This window comes from Pseudorca crassidens, chromosome 17 (assembly GCF_039906515.1).
Source record: "Pseudorca crassidens isolate mPseCra1 chromosome 17, mPseCra1.hap1, whole genome shotgun sequence".
NCBI classification, from domain to species: Eukaryota; Metazoa; Chordata; class Mammalia; order Artiodactyla; family Delphinidae; genus Pseudorca; species Pseudorca crassidens.
In genome coordinates this window covers 78,730,965-78,747,225 of record NC_090312.1, presented here as the reverse complement: position 1 = coordinate 78,747,225, position 16,261 = coordinate 78,730,965, and positions in this window count along the sequence as shown.

Here is a 16,261-nt window from a genome sequence, read left to right as displayed (position 1 = left end):
GGTACCCCTTAGTTACGTTAGGTATGCTGCATGAATTCACTATTCTCTTATCTGATTTTGGCTTTTACAACTTATTCGTTCATGCTCTCTTTCAACCTCTCCTCTCCACCCTGCCATAAGTTAGAAATACTCCAATAGTTAAACGCTATCTTATCCCCAAAATGTTCCCTGACCCCGCAGACAAACTCTTTCCTCCACTATTTGGCCAAAATATAATCTGAAATAATGCTCCTCATACTGTGGGAACACATTTTGATTAGTCAATTGCATATATATCAAATTATAATTTGAATGCATTTAATGCATGTAGGAATGTCCTATTTTTAAACTGATTTTCTTTTTTTTTTTTTTTTTTGATGCAGATCAATTTTAAAGTCTTTATTGAATTTGTTACAATATTGCTTCTGTTTTATGTTTTGGTTTTTTGGCTGCAAGGCATGTGTGGGATCTTAGCTCCCTGACCAGGGATCGAACCTCTTGCATTGGAAGGCGAAGTCTTAACCACTGGACCTCCAGGGAAGTCCCTAAACTGATTTTCTACTTCTCCATTTTGAAGATCTTAAAAAAAAAACTCAGCTGAATTGAATTGAAGACATTAGACTCTCTCAATAGAGTCATATCAATAACATCTATTGAACAGCCAACTCTGTGCCAGGTGTAATTTCAAAGAATTCCACGAGGTAGAAATTTTCATACCCTTTTTGCATCCGAGGAAGTGGAGTTCAGAGAAGTCGCATAAATTCCCCAAGGTGGCAGAGCTCCCTTTGAACAGTGCCAGGTTTAGGTGCCGCCATGATAGTTTTACAGAATGGTCATGACTTAGAGTTGTGCAGGGTACAACCTGTACAACTGTGCATGGAAAGCCTCCAGGATATAACTCAGGGCTTTTCTTTATGTCCGAATTCCTTTCTAGTTATGTTGCACTCTGGAAGCAATATGGAACCAATTCTCCTTTATGGGAGAGGAAGAACAAACTGTAACTTTGTGTAGATGTGAAGAAGTGGGGCCTGAGGAAGGTTTGGTAAGTGAGCTTTGTTCACAGTGGCCCCTACTCCACAGTCCCTTCATCCTCCTGGTGGCCCGTGACCTCTTGCTGTCTCTGTGATTGGGAACTCCAAACAACCTATTGCAGACTTGCTCTCTCTCCCACTGGAAACTAGATTTCCCTTGAATCTCATTTTGCTGACTGTGGCTCATTTAAGTCTAAGTTTTATCACAATTACTTCTTAGCTTTGTGAACTTGAGCAGCTAACATGTCTGCTCTAAGCCTTTGTTTCTCATAGGTAAAATGAGAATAAACTGACACAATTTTAATGGAAGGATTAAATGAGACAATACATGTAAAGATACGATGCCAAACTTGACACACAGTAAAAGCTTCATAAATTATTCTTCTCCTCCTCTCCTTCCCTTTCCTTCCCTCATTTTTACGTATGAGAATTGTAAATTTGACCTTTCTTTCTTTGCAACCAACCTCTATAGTCTATTAAAATAACCCAACAGTGGGAATTCAGGCCAGTTTTGAGGGCCGGGGGAGAGCCCAGTAGACCAAGAGTAGAGAAGCCACTTTTGCTCTTTTCCTTTTCGGCACCCAACAAACCACACAGGGCCTGGTCCCTAATCTCAAGGACTTAGGACGTAAACGTTGAGATGCTCACATAGGGTTTGCATTTCCCATGAAGAATGTAACTGAGACCACTTTGCTCAGTTATCACGAAGTTTAGAGAAAGAGGCAGATGGGGAAGCTCTTTCAATGATAACACTGCCCTTACCTAACTCTTCTCGCTGAGCCTTCCTCTGAGTTTTCTGTGCCGTTCTTGCCTGTATTCCCTCCCTTTCCCTCTCCTCTGCTTCCCATCTCCTTTCTCTTCCTTTCACTTCTCTCCCTCTCATCCCTTCTCTCCTTTACTTAGTCTAGTCTTCTATCTTTCTCTCCCTCCTTCCCTCTGTCCCTCCCCCATCTTTCATCTTCCTTCCTTCTTCCCTCCCTCCCTCCCTCCCATCTTTCTTTCTTTCTTTCATTCATTCATTCATTCTTTCTTTCTTTCTTTTCACATCTGATATAAAATGATACCCAGACTCCCTTACATTCTCTAACTTAAGCCTTGCACATATTTCTGAGTAATGGTATTTACATGTCTAGGCTTGAATTCTACGAATATTATATAGGTTAATAAATTCAGCAAAGAACACTTTAAAAATAATTTTTCTAATAGAAATATTGCATACTCGAGGAGTGCCAGGACATTTTTTCCCCTTCCTCAAACAGCTGGTAACAAAATTTATTGACATATAAACTTAATAAGCTGTTAATTGAGTAATTATCGATTGCAGGAAATGTGTTCTTAAAAGTCATATTGACAATTGGCAGAGAGGCAAAAATAGAACAGACTGGGTTTTTAACTCACTTTACAGCATTACCTTAAAATTGTAAAGAGTTAATTTTATCACACTACACATGGCTGAATTTATAAAAGATAAAATCACAGACGAGTAACGCACAGTTACTTGTTACGTATTCTTCCCATTACAACTGACAGGTTCATTAATCATACAGTGTATTTTACTATTAGAAGCTATAAAGGAGATCAAATCTCGAGTAATTTTTCTTCTTCCCTTTCATTTGATAAGTGTGTTGTTTCAGTGTGCAGATAAAATATCGTGTCAGTCACCAAGAGTCTCAGGAGACTTTCACTTTTCCAGTAAGAATATTCTTGCTTATTTGCAATGTAAAAATTCCCTAGATCATGCATCATTTTCCCTTAACTTGGCCATCAGATCAGGTAAAAAGTCTCTGTGCACCAATTTGCAGAAGTGGTCATCCAGAAGTGCTGGGCAGAGGGATATTGTTTTCTGGGGCAGTGGTATTGCTTACTGAGCTTTGATGGTATTAACGACGAACACCTCTATTCATAACGTAACACTGATTCATAATTAAGGTTCTTGTAAATTACACAGATTGCTGACAGATTTCATAAGCTGTTCTGAGGAGAGGTGGTGAATTTTACAGTTTGTCACAGATTGCCAACGAATCACTTGAAAGCATAAATGAAATACAAGAATATTTGCCAATAAATAAGGGAGTCTATGATATTCCCTTTCATGGCATGTGATGAAAAAATATATTTAAAAAGGTACTTTTCTGCTTAGAAAACAAAAAATTGTGATTTTTCTCCAGTCTAGGAAGAAAACCTGAAAGAGATGCCATCAATCCAGATAGCAAAAACAGATGGACGTATTTTAATTTTTTCTAATTAGTAAGGAAAATGGAAACATGCCTTTTTAACTCTTGTCAACTTAAAGAGGGGAGAAGTCAACCTCGAGAGTTCTTCTGTGTTGTTCAGTGTTCCCATTTTTTGACTTTGAAAAGTATAACTTATAAATAAAATTCTTAGAATTTCTTAGTTTTGGTGATTTGTGTGACACTGATGTACTGTAATTTATACAAGAGCTACTTCAGTGTTGCTTTTCAGTGCTTCTTGCCAACCGAAGTCTTCTAAATATAAACTGAAGAAAGTCGGTCTGGCACAGAAGAGCTGATGAAACATTCTGGGCTTGCATTCCACTATTTTCCCAGAAGACCTTCTATGAGAAGCAGGGAAGTAAAGAGATCTTGATTGAAGTGCAAAAGCGTCTGCAGTCTGGGTGCACTGTAGACTCGGTTCAGAGTCTACCCCGAGTGGCCTTTCGACTCCATTATGGCCGCCTGGGTTCCAGGGGGCACACAGCTGCGTGCATGCTCATCCTCTATTTTGGGGCCACAGCTAATTTTCCGTATTATAACTCTCCCCTACATAGGTGCAGTTTTGTCATGTCTGCCCAGGAGGATATCTGCAGGGGCTGGATTGGTAAAGCTATCTCCTTAGTTTCATCCCCAACTAACTTAAAACTGCATTTTCACACCCATTCGAGAACTGAGCAATCATTTGGTGAATCTGAACAGAGTAAACAGTCTCCACTTGTTCTTCCCACAGTGTTTTCTTCCCTTCTAGTTATACAGATAATTGCCTCAGGTCTATTTTTTTTTTTTTTTTGGTATAAGTATCATGCCTTATATTTGAGATATGATTCTCACAGTACCTTTGGTTTGCTAAGAGCTAGATACATAAGATTAGCTTAAAACCTCAACTAAGGGTTTATATATATAAACCCTTATATATATAGGGTTTATATATAGAAACTAAGGGTTTCTAGTCCATGAAATCTGATGCCCTAGCTTGATGTTATGATACCACAGGGGACCTGGCACATCACGTCTGACTCCACAGCTGGAGTAACTATAGGTTCTTATGCCTTGGACACTTCCCTTCATTTTCTTCACCAATATAGAGTATCATTACTGTATTTACATCTCTTCAGAGTACAAGATTATTGAAGAAAAGCATCACTGGGAGTGGCCATTAGAAAAATGAAGAAGGAATTTCTAAATGTAAAGATTGCATGGATTTCTCCACCTGCTTATGGTTACTGGGCTGAAGCTTCCATTTGAAGATGTGATTTGACTTTGCTGGGCCGCCCAAGTCAGTGTATTTTGGTTTTTCAAAGACTTATTGGGATGAATGGGTGAATAGAACTTTAGGGAGACTCTTAGGTACTTAAGTGCCCTCCTTTCTCTTGCTGGAAGAGTTTATTGGGAATTTATTTCTAGGGAGTTTATTTCTATTGTTGTTCTTTGTCTGTTTTAGACCAGCCGGCAGGCAGACCGAGGCAAGCAGAGCCCTGTACCAGGCCTGGAATCGGAGCATCTTTCTCCAATTTCTATGTTCTCTCCACCCTGTCCCCTTGCCCAGGATGCCCCATCCCATAGCACCATCTCCACAGGGGACTTAGGCCAGACTAGACACCATCTGCATTCCTCCCCTCCTGAGAGATCTTCCACCCTCCATACCACCCGTCAGCTTGGCTCCCCTGGGCAGGTCCTTGATGCCTTGGCCTGGCTCCAGTTGCACGTGGGTGCCTGACCACCCACTGTAGCTCCTGGGTCATCTGACAGTTCACCAGAACACAGACAATGTGCTGATGCTAAGTGACCCTCCTGTAAATGGAACACAAGAGGGGCTCACGGGTCTTCCTTGGTCTTGAGTCGTGTGGCCAGTGGGTGGCTGCAGCACCTGAAGAAGGACGCGGGTGGGGCAGAGGGCCCCCAGGGCAGTCCTGCTTCCCTCCACGCATCCGCACTGCACGTTAAGCACTCTCTGGACGTGGCCGCCCCTTTCCTCCCAGGACTTTCCTGACCCAAATCCACCGGGCCCTTCAGTTCGCTGTCCTCTGTTTTCTCCGGCAGATGTGGTGACGATACGCACCCCCAGGTCCATCTTTAGTTTTGCGGAAGGAACCGACTGCTCTTCGGGTCTGGTAACCACTGAGAGAGATCCCATTGTAGGGTGCAGTGAGTGTGGCCTGAAGCATTTGAAAGAAGACTGTGATTGGAAAATGTGTTGGTCTAAGTTGATGTTATAATATTCAGAGAGGTTAATTTTTTAAAATTTGTTTTACTGAGGTATAGTTGACTTACAATGTCATGTTAATTTCTGCGTACAGCAAAGCGATTCAGTTATACATACATGTATATACATCCTTTTTCATATTCTTTTCCATTATGGTGTATCACAGGCTATTGAATATAGTTCCCTGTGCTCTACAGTAGGACCTTGTTGTTTATCCATTGTATATGTAATAGTTTGCATCTGCTGACCCCAGACTCCCACTCCATCCCTCCCCCACCTCACCTCCCCCTTGGCCACCACAAGTCTGTTCTCTATGTCTGTGAGTCTGTTTCTGTTTTGCAGATAAGTTCATTTGTGTCATATTTTAGATTCCACATACAGTGATATCATGTGGTATTTGTCTTTCTCTCTCTGACTTCACTTAGTATGATAATCTCTAGGTCCATCCATGTTGCTGCAAGTGACATCATTTCATTCTTTTTTATGGCTGAGTAGTATTCCATTGTATATATGTACCACATCTTCAGAAAGGTGAATTTAACACGAGCAGAAACTGAGTCAGTGTTCACACTTTCCTGCATGTTCTGGATAAGACTTGCACTCATGCTTACTCTCCAGGAAGCCCAGTATCAACCTTGTCATTTATCACTGGAAGCTGGTGTTCTGGGCAGGACAGGCAATACAGCTCAGGAGTAGCATGGAACCAGCCCTAAGGAACTGAAAGAACATGAAGATCAATATTGTTTCAGTACAAGCAGGCTCCTGAGAGCCTTGGCGTTGCAACATTTTCCTGCAGAGGGAGATTTGAGGTTTTTCATCCACTGATCCCTACTCCTCACATGGGCCCATGAATTTTGTGATGAATTTGTAAAATCAAGATTGTCTATACAGGGTCCCCGCAAAATAATATTATACAGACTCCCATACACACTAGAGTCAAGAAGAAAAAATATTTTCTTCTTGACTCTCCTAAATATTCCGGGTCCTTGCTTTCATCTCATCCCCCGTAGACCCTGCTCCAAACAATATACTGTCTCATTGTGCATCATACAGAGTTTTCTCTACCATGACTCTCTTGACACCATTTTCCTCACTTTGAATAACCTCTGATATTTTCCATTCCCCACTCCCCACCCCCAGTCCACTTCTTCTCTCTGCTTGGGGCCCTGCTATGCTGGACATTATGAACTGGCATCTGTGGGTTTCCTGTCCTTGGCTTCTGGTTGAGTTCTGTCAGTGGGAGGCACCTTCAAGTGATCAGAGAGTGTAAGGGGATCCTGGGTGCTCAGGGCTGTGGCTTCCTCCACATCAGGCCACAGTCACTGCATTTCCCTTCTGAAGGCCAGAGCATCTGTCAAGTGCTGAATCATTACAGCCCTATCCAGTTCCTGGAACTGCTCCCACTTTTGTCTTCAGGCTGAGGAGTAGCAATGATCTCCCACTCCTGTTAGTTCTAGAGTGTTCCATCAATGCTGTGGGCTTCCATTAGCTTTGCATGTCTAGGTAAGCAATACCTTCATTACATTCTCTTATTTCCCTTTTTGAGGGTGCCATCTCACTTGGGCCAAAAGCCATACTGGTGCAGATTCCTTCTATCTCCTCTGGTTTCTCAGAGTTTATATCGTTTCTAAATTTAATAAACAGAGCAGGTTCTGGATTTCTGCATCTTGTCCCTAGACCCTTCTGATTATCATTGATTAAGTGTTAGGATTAGGTTTGGCATATAATAGAAAGATAAATGTTTTCTCTCAAATAATGTTGCTTAAACAAGATAGAAACGCATTTCTCTCTTACGTTAAGGAAGTTGCAATGTATCTGGTTGGCCAAAACGTTTGTTCAGGTTTTCTGTAACATCTTACGGGAAACCTGAACAAACGTTTTGGCTAACCCAATAGATACTCAGGGCATTTATGGAGCCCTCGTGAAGGTCATCAGAAAGCCAGGCTCTTTCTTTTCACTATTTCACCTACTGCAGGAGGTCCAAGGTGATTTCTAGGTGATACATCTGTCTCTGGGTGGAAGAATGGGGAGGGAACGGTTGGGGTTTCTCTGTTCTCTATTAAGAAGACCTCTTGGAAGTACAGCATAACACCAATTACATTTCATTGGCCAGGACTTAGTCCAACACCTTCCCTAGCAAGGGAAGCTGGGAAATGTAGTCTTACGTCTGGCTGACAATATGCTCAATTGAAAGCCAGAGTTTTGATATTTAAAGAAGGGAATGATGGATGTTGGGAGAGAACATGCAATCTCTGTCAAAAATGGGAGCTGCTGGGCTTCCCTGGTGGCGCAGTGGTTGAGAGTCCACCTGCCGATGCAGGGGACACGAGTTCGTGCCCCAGTCCAGGAAGATCCCACATGCCGCGGAGCGGCTGGGCCCGTGAGCCATGGCCGCTGAGCCTGCACGTCCGGAGCCTGTGCTCCATAATGGGAGAGGCCACAGCAGTGAGAGGCCCGTGTACCACAAAAAAAAAAAAAGGGAGCTGCCATATACCTGGAGAAAACCATAATTTGAGAGGATACATGCACCCCAGTGTTCACAGCAGCAGCACCATTTACAATAGTCAAGACATGGAAGCAACCTAAATGTCCATTGACAGAAAAATGGATAAAAGACATGGTATATATCTACATAATGGAATATTACTCAGCCATAAAAAAGAGTGAAATAATGCCATTTACAGTAACATAGATGGGCCTAGAGATGATCATGCTGAGTGAAGTAAGTCAGACAGAGAAAGACAAATGCCATATGATATCACTTAAATGTGGAATCTTAAAAAATGATACAAATGAACTTATTTACAAACAGAAACAGACTCACATACATAGAAAACAAACTTATGCTTACCACGAGGGAAGTGTAGGTGGGGGAGAGATAATTTAGGACTGTGGGATTAACATATATATACTACTACATATAAAATAGATAATCAACAAGGACCTACTGTACAGCACAGGGAACTCTACTCAATATTCTGTAATAACCTATATGGGAAAAGAATCTGAAAAAGAATAGATATATGTATATGTATAAGTGAATCACTTTGCTGTATACCTGAAACTAATACAACATTGTGAATCAACTATACTCCAATATAAAATAAAAATTACACAAAGGAAGAATATACATAAACTTTAAAAAAACATGGGAGCTGCCATATTCTGGTGATCATGTGAGGCATTCAACACCTTCCTTTCCTACTGATTATGCATCTCAAATAGCTAGAAAAACCTTCACAGTAAAGACAGCTAATTACTTATGATTTCTAATTTATTTAAAGTGGATTGAATTGTCCACCTTCACTTACTCCTTTTCCTTCCTAAATTATTCTTTCTTAACCTTCTGCAATATGATTTTTATCCCAACAAATTTATTTAATCTATTAACCTAAAGATATCCAATCACTTCCTTATGATAAAATCTAGTGTCCTCTTTTCCATTGTAATTCTCTTTAATTTTGTTGCAGTGTTAACGCTCTTGTTGCTTGGCTTCGGACATACAACATTTTCCTGTTTGTTCACTACCTCTCTGGTTGCACCTCTTCTGGTGTCCTTTGATGGTTTCTCTTTCTGCTTCCATCTGCTAACTCTTCCCACTCTTTAAAGTTTTAGGCTTCCATTCACTCCTAGCTTCATTACTTGGTTTAATGATTAGATATCATCTTACAGTTCAGCTACATTTTTCAGTGTCCTAAACTTTGGCCCAATCTCCAATCTCATGTCTTTGAACTACTTATAAACAATTTCTCAGCATTTCAAACATGATACGTGAAACCACATGGCTCTTCCTTCACAAATGATCCTCTTTTACAACTTCTCCATTCATTTGTCAACCACACCACATCTTCCCTAGCCATGTAGACATAAAACTTTTGAATAATCTTTTATTGGGCCGTCCTCTTCAATCTGTCATTTAGTCAAACCGACACTTCTTTTGAAATTTCTTTTAGCTCCATCCTTTCCTATCCTGTGATCATCCAGATGTTAATGTTAGATGCTAAATCACTCTAAAACCTTTTTGCCCATCTTTCTGAGTATAGTTTGGAGTGTGTGTGTGTGTGTGTGTGTGTGTGTGTGTGTGTGTAGCTAATTCTTTTTGTATAAAAATAATAGGCCACATTTACTGAGCACATATGATATGTCAGGAACTCTTCTGTGTATTATAGATGTATTAACTTATTTAATTCTCACAGGAACCAAAGGAGGATGTCTTATTGTTATTTAAAGTTTTCAGATGAGGAAACAGAGACATTGAGAAGTTAAGTGACTTGTCTAAAGCCAAATCTAGCAAATGAAAAGCCTGGGTCTCAAACCAGGCCTTCTTGCGTCAGGGCCTGAGCTCTCAAAGTCTTGCTGTATTGCATCTTCTGTTGCTGCTTGGTTAATGGGCCCTGCTATGGTACAACTAAAAATCCCCCCGTCTGCCTGGGACACCAAGGATAACCCCATCCGCCTTGTTTCCTTGGTTCTCCGCAATCCAGCCCTACCTGATACACCCAGCTCTGTTTATCACCACAGTCTATATATATAGTGTGGTATATTGCTGGTTTCATTTCTCTCAGCTCCCCAGATTCAGTTGTTTCCTCAGGCTGCAGCAGACTTGCTTCCTCCTGGGGTGACACTTTCTTGTTCCCAGGTCTTGTCAAACAACCTCCACCCTGGCTTGGCCCTGGGAAATCATGTATCTGAGGGCTGCCAAGGAGGGGCCTGCCCTTCTCAGACTGTCCCCTGGAGTGGAGCCCTCTCTCTGAGGAGGAGGGAAACGACATGAGCTGAGGGATGGAAATGCACCCCGCCTTGCTACATTATCCTCATAATCCTTTAAACCAAAGCTCAGATGCGATCTACCTAAAGAGTCAGTCATTGACAATAATCATAAAAAATAGAAGTTTTGCACAAAAGTCTATATATGGTCAAATCCCCTCCTCTTGAAGTTGAGGAAACTAAAGTACATTGTATTTCCATAACTGGCCATAATTCACAGGTTATAGGTGAGAGGACTGGAATAGAAACCTGGTTTTCTGGCCCCTTAAACAAACCACCGTACTTATGTCATTCTAGGGATTCTCTGGAATCCTGGTGAGGGACAGGCTGGGCGCATCATTCTTCCTCCTCATGCTGATTTCATCATTGTCTCTATTGAGATTTATTGCAAAGTTCCATTTGAACAAGGAGATCTGCAGCTAAAACAATTTTGAAACCCCATGGTTGGTTGGCCAACCATGGCCTCAGGGCCTGATCTGGTCTCCAACCTGTGTGTGTATGGCCCATAGAGTAAGAATGGTTTTTACATTTTTAAATGGTTAAAAAAAATTAAAACTTTAATAGCAATTGAGACTCACTCTGCAAAATATTTGACCAGTACTCCACAAACTGTCAAGTTCATCAAATACAAGGAGCGTCTGACAAACTGCCACAGCCGCGAGAGGCCAAAGAGGCACGACCCCAAAATGCAGTGTGGAGTGCTGGATGGGATCCTGGAGCAGGAAGAGGACAGTGGGTAAAAACTGAAAAGATGGGAATCAGGTATGAACTTACAATAATGTATACATACTGATTCGCTAATTGTAATAAACATACCATAGTAATGTAAAGTGTAACAGGGGAAACTGGCTGTGGGTATATGAGAACTCTCTGTACTATCGTCACATGTTTTCTGTAAATCTGAAGTGGGTTTTTTTTGCGGTACGCGGGCCTCTCACTGTGGTGGCCTCTCCCGTTGCGGAGCACAGGCTCCAGACACGCAGCCTCAGCGGCCATGGCTCACGGGCCCAGCCTTTCCACGGCATGTGGGATCTTCCTGGACCGGGGCACGAACCCGCGTCCCCTGCATCGGCAGGCGGACTTTCAACCACTGCACCACCAGGGAAGCCCTAAATCTGAAGATTTAAAAAAATAAAGTTTATTTAAAAAAATTTTTCATGAAACGTGGAGATGACATGAAATTTGAAGTCAGTGTCCAGGAATAAAGTCGTGTTGGAATATGTCGCCTTCATTTGTTTTTGTATTGTCTGTGGCTGCTCTTAGTGGCAGAGTCGAGCAGCTGTGACAGAGACCACGTGGCCCAAAGATCCCATGTATTTTCTACCTGGCCCTTCAGAGAGCAAGGTGCTCACTACTGTGTTTCTCCATGTTGCCTTACCGAGCACTTCTTTCTCTGAACTTCTATACCATTTACAGTTTGCATCACACAATTTTTGAGTGTACAACAAATTCTCATTGAATTAGTTGACCAAATGTGTTATCTTAGTTTCCTATAGAATCGTGAATGCCGTATTCGTTTTCTTTGGCTGCCATCACACAATACCACAGGCTGGGGCTTAAACAACAGCAGTATATTTCCTGGTGGTTCCGAGGCTGAAGGTCTGAGATCAAGGTGTCAGCAGGGTTGGTTTCTCAGGAGGCCTCTCTCCTTGGCTTGGGGATGCTGAATTCTCTCTGTGTCCTCATGTGGCCTTTCCTCCGTGTGCCAGTGGCCTTGGTGTCTCTTCTTATAAGGACACCAGTCATATTGGATTAGGGCCCCACCCTTAAGATCTCCTTTAGTATTAATTACCTCCCTAAAGGCTGTACTTCCAAATGCAGTAGCAATGGGCGTTACGGCTTCAATATATGAATTTCAGGAGGACATAATTCAATCATAACTCGTAACAAGGGATATGCTTTTAGGATGCACACTTTTTAATCAGATTATGATACCCTGGAGTAGAAAAGGGTGAGAAAGCATAGCGCAGTGGTTTTGTTGTTAGCTTTGGCAATACTAGTCTGAACTCTGATGCCCCGCTCTCTCTGTTATCGTTACTGACTCTAATCACATCAGGTCTGATTGACTGGGTCTGCTTTTCTCATTTCTCATCTCTAGAATGCAAGGGTTTTACATCTCTCTAGACAAGTCACATGAAAGAACAAAGTACAACACTGAAGACCTTGAAGGGAAAGCAAAAAAAGACTGTGTAAAGTAGAAGAGCATTTTCGGTACTTTCTAATGTCATTAGTACCTTCTGCTCTAACCCCAAGTGAGGGTTAGAAGCAGAGAACATCAAAGATAGACAATCACGCTGGCATCCTGTCTCTGCCAGCGGTGCCTCTGTTGTCATTGTCTCACTCTGATAGGACAGTGATTGGAGGCTGTTAATAATCACCACTGAATGCCTTTAGAGCTGGTCTCCTGGGCTGTATTAGTCCCGGCAAATGCTTTGTCTAAGTAAGTGTGTCCTACGTAGGGGGCAAAAGTGGGATCTGACTTGTCATAGAAAATTTGGAAATTATATAATTCTCTGAAGGGTAATTACTTAAGATGTTATAGAAAATTTGGAAATGATATACTTTTATAAAGAATAATTTCTTAAAATTTTGAGGTGGGGAAAAAATAGAATCATTTTTAAATGTAAAAGTGAAAAAATTGGCCTTATCCAAAGAACATATGGAAGAACACATTTCTGAATTGCATCCTGCTAAAAAAAAATCCTTCTCCAGTCTCAGTTTTTTTCCCCACCACTGTTATGCCAATTCCAGTTCCAAATATGTAAATTGCACCAATAAGGTATATGAGGGTGTGGCTGTTCTACCAAAATCACACAGATTTCTTATTGTTGTCAACTTTTGATTTCCTCTGGTTCTAGATCTGTCCTGTCAAGTCATTCAAACTATTCATTGCATGGCTTGATGACACTGAAGATGGAGGTGGAAGTAGGTATGTGTGTATATGTGTGTGTGTATGTGTGTAGGGGCTGGCATGCATGTCTATGTAGTATTGCTATTAGTAAAGATGTGTGTTCCATTTGCAAGAAAACATCAAATAGGTTAAGAAAAGTTTTTGAGAGCATCAAAATAGTATTTGATAATTTACTTGGAGTACTTGATTTAAGCAGGTTCTGTGTTGAAATGTGAAAAGCATGGTCTTTGGAGACATGGTCTTTGCATTCCAGTCCCAGTTCTGCTGTGTCCCAGCTGGAAGACCTTGGGGTAAATGGCTAACTTTTCTAGTTATCTAATCTGGACACAATAAGGTAATTGTTTCTATCACAGAGTGCATTTTTCAAACTTTAAAATTTGCAACAAGAAGCTGCAAAAATAGTGCAAAATTAGTGAAAAAAGCTCAACAAAGACCTCACTTACCCTTAGTTAATGCAAAATAAAAAAGTTATACAAAATAGTTAAAAAGTAGTGCAAAAGCAGTGCATTTTTTTGATGAATAGTTCCATGTAATTTTATCATATGCACAGATTTGTGTAACCACCGTCTAATTGGAGTACAACACTGTATCATCACCACTTAGAAACTTCTCAGGGTGGTTTTGAATGTTGAATAATTGTAACAGTTAGTATATTCATATGTCTTTCTTTAAGAGGGATGCTTTTATGATTTTCTCACCGCTAGGAAGCTTAGTTATGATAAGTGGGATCTTTCTTGTTATAAGACATTTAATCATAATACCTAAGAGGTGTTTAAAATGATGTCTTTTTGGAAATGACAAAAAAAATTGTTAAAAATTTCTGAGCTCACTCTTCTTCACAAGAATAGTATTCAATTTACTGTACTAGAACAGATTCTAAAGTTAGAGATAGGTTCTGATATAACTAGGGAATTGGTGTTAAATCTAATTTCTTTGCTTGTCCAGCCAGCATTCTCTTCTGGGCGTCCTGTGTGGTCACATCTGTGCTGGCAGCACATCTTCTTAACTTCAGGGTTAGGATTTTCTGTCATATGGTTCTTAATCTTTAGTAACCCAAGCTAACCTGCATAGATTAGAAATTATTTCTCTCCTAAATTCATTTATTCTTCCACAAATATTTACTCGGTACCTACTTTGTGATGAGCACAGAAAATGGTACCTGGACATAGGTGGACCCCTGCCTTCATGGACGTTCAAACTCAGTAGGAGTGGAAACTAGTGGATAAGCAATTATAATACAAAAGGGTGAGCGTTAGGGATGCACAAGGTGCTATGGAGGCCCCAGGAAGTGTATCTAGCCTGAACCCCTAGAGAGTCTTGAAAGGTTTCATAATAAAATGACATTTAAGCTGAGTTCTGAAAGGCCCGGGGAAGTTATCTAGGCAAAGAAAAAAAAGGAGGGCAGTCACAGACAGAAAAGTGAAGCTGAGGAAGAAACAAAGGAATACATGTGTTGTGGGTGCAAACCAGAGCGGGCAACGGGCAACAGGTGAGCTGGAGAGGAGAGCGGGCTCAGGCCACACAGGGCCCTGTCCCTGAGTTTGATTTGAGGGGCCTGTGTCCCCATGCCTGAAATGACAAGGAACCTTCTTTAAACAGACTCACGACACTTTTGCAACACCAGCCCGAAGGCTCTGCATAGAATGGGACCCTGGTCCTTATGTCATTACGAGCTGGTGAGGCTCATCTAGCACAGAGTGGAGGCTCCAATTCTAGAATGGTCCTGCTTTTCCTGTGATTGTGTGGTTTTCACCCTTGCTTTCCTTCTGCTTTGGTTTGAGTCCTTTCGACTTAAAGGAAACCTCCAAAATGAGTTTGGGTTTGTACAAACTGTATTCATTTCTGTGTCTTTTTAAAATATTTTTATTCCTATTTCTGCTTTTTTAAGACATAAATTCAAATTCAGAAAAACAAAGTACCAAGAACAAGTTTACTTTTTCATTTAATGTAGAAAAGCTATAAAAAGTGATACAGATACTAAAATATTCACATAGGAGTTTCAAAATATAATACAGGAACGAGTAGAATGCTTCAGAAGAGAATATGCGTTTCTAGAGGAACAAGAAGAATGATGAACTAAAACTGCTCTCAGGACATAGATTTTATAACGCCTAAAGGATATTAAGTTTGCACCAGTCAGCTACAATAAATGACTAATTTTATTACAGCCTTTGGAAAGAATCCTGCACCCCAAGTGATTATACAACAGCTGTAAAGATTTGATGTGAGCTCTCTCTAATGCAGAAGATTTTTCCTATTTCTCATCTGTCTGGTTATGGCTACTGCTTTGACCTTCTTTATGTCATTCATGCAGAGAATACATCTAACTCTATCTTGAAGTTCCTACCTCAGAGTGTTTGAAGCAACTACATGAGTTAAACGTTACTAGTGGGGTTAAACTCCTATGTCACCCTTAAGGCAAGGATTTCAAAAGGGCATGTTTACATACTTCCAGCTACTGTTTTGTTAACATTAGTTCAACTTAACAACTCTCCCTTTGAGTATCCAGCATGGGGAAACACAAATTTGGCATTCTATCCAAAAGACCATGGAGGGGCCAAATCTGGACCATGCCCTGAACTTATCAAAGCAAATGTTTTCAGTTTGTTCTAGGGAGTTCTGTGTGCTAGATTCAGCCAGCTGTTGCTTGGATTAAATGCTCAGGGTGTGGAAATTGACTCAGTCTCCTACTAATGAAGCTGTACCCTAGAAGGGCTTTGGGGCTCTCCTCATTACTGCTATCTTTTCTAAGTCTTCTCCTCATTATGTGTTGAATGCATGAAACAAAGGTAACATCTACACGATACCAAATATGCAATAAATACAATAAATTTGGCCAAAACTTTACCTCTGATTTTTTTTTAAAAATTATAGATAAAATGATTTCTTTTGAAATAAAAATATTTCAGTGGTTGAGTGTCTCACCTTAAAACTCTCATAATGTCTCTTTAGATAATTTGTTTCATAATCATTATTTGTCTCATAATGTCTCTTTAGATGATTTTAGAGATCTACATATTAAAAATAAAGGTAAGAATTGCCAATAAATCTGATCAGAAAGTCAATGTGGACCATCTAGTTCTCCTGGTCTGCTCAAGGACCTGAGTTGGCTATCTGGAGCGATGACCAGCACTGG